The sequence below is a fragment of the Empidonax traillii genome, unplaced genomic scaffold (genome assembly GCF_003031625.1).
Source record: "Empidonax traillii isolate 1590-97213 ecotype Southwest subspecies unplaced genomic scaffold, ASM303162v1 scaffold2575:size21551, whole genome shotgun sequence".
Classification (NCBI taxonomy): Eukaryota; Metazoa; Chordata; class Aves; order Passeriformes; family Tyrannidae; genus Empidonax; species Empidonax traillii.
In genome coordinates, this window is record NW_020957768.1 from 8,088 (window position 1) to 9,462 (window position 1,375).

Below are 1,375 nucleotides of genomic sequence, written 5' to 3' on the forward strand. Positions count from 1 at the left end.
GGGTACCTTGGAATGGGGGCTTGGGGGTGCCAAGGTCAGGACGGTGTCCAGGGAGTTCGGGGGGATCCCAATGGTCTGGGGGGGGAAAAATGGGAAAAATGAGGGAAAAATGAGGGAAAAATGAGGAAAAAAGGGGAAAATGAGGGGAAAAAGGAGAGAAAAATGGGATAAATGAGAAGAAAAAGAGGATAAAACGAAGGAGAAAAGGGGGAAAATAAAGGGAAAGGGGTAAAAATGAAGGGGAAAAATGGGATAAATGAAGGGAAAAGGGGTTAAATGAAGGGAAAAGGGGGGGGGGTCCCCCAAATGGGGGTCTCACCTTGCTGAGGTGGCTCTGGCTGAGCCCAGCCTGGAGGCCGCTGGAGAAGCAGGAACTGGGGGAGCCCGAGAAAAACGGGGCCAGGGGGGGCCCCAAAACCCCCCTGTCCAGGCCAGGGCAGGGGGAGGGGACCTGGAATGGGAGAGACCCCAAAAATGGGGAGAGAGACCCAAAAATGGGGGGGAGAGAGACCCCAAAAATGGGGGGAGAGACACAAAAAATGGGGGGGAGAGACCCCAAAAATGAGGAGAGACCCCAAAAATGAGGAGAGAGCCTCAAAAATGGAGAAAGAGACCCCAAAATGCCCCCCAAAAGGATGGTTTCTTGGGGGCTTTTGGTTTTTTTTTTTTTACCTTGTTCCTGCCGGGCCCGAAGCCCCCCAGGATGGGCCCGGAGGGGTCTCGGGCTTGGGGGAAAATTCTGGAGCTCAAATCCTGCTTGGGAAAAATGGAAGGGGTTAAAAAAAGGTGTGTGTGGGGGGGAATTCCCAAATTCCTGGGTGTCCCCCAAGTCTGAAACTCCCCTCCAAAATCCCAGATTCCACCCCAAAATCCCACTCATGGCTGGAATTCCGAGGTCCCAGGAAACCCAGGGAGTTGAGGGAGTCTCCCAGGCCTAACCCCTCCCCAAAAAATCCCTGGATTTCACCCCAAATCCCCCAACCCACTGCCTGGAAGTCAAAAGTGCCAATTAAAGGAGCATCCCAAGCCTAAACCCCTCCCAAAATTCCCTGGATTTCACCCCAAAACCCCCCCCCAACCCACCGGCTGGAAGTCGAAGGCGTCGGTGGGGCCGGGGGGGTCACCGGGGCCCATCCTGGGGGTCTTCACCCCCCCCGGGGCTGAGGGTCGGCCCTTGAACCCTTTGGCAGCTCCTGAAATAGGGGGGGAGGGGGGGTCTCAGAGGGTCTCAGAGGGGGAGAAGGACCCCCCAAAAAGGGGAGGGGGGTGTGTTTTGCTCACCTGGGCAGGGCAGGAGGCTGCGCAGGTTCAGGTAGGGGTTGAGGGGCAGCCGGAACTCCTTGGGGGGCTCCCCCAGCAGGGACACCTGGAGGGG

General features: G+C 57.1%; 1 long non-coding RNA gene across 1 annotated transcript; it reads right to left on the minus strand.

Moving 5' to 3' along the window:
• Positions 1–29: 29 nt before the first annotated feature.
• Positions 30–1,120, minus strand: LOC114072067. The gene is made up of 4 exons (XR_003574125.1): positions 1,084–1,120; positions 673–753; positions 320–451; positions 30–75 (listed from the first exon to the last, which is right to left on the minus strand). It is a non-coding gene; the product is annotated as an uncharacterized LOC114072067 (long non-coding RNA).
• Positions 1,121–1,375: the final 255 nt, after the last annotated feature.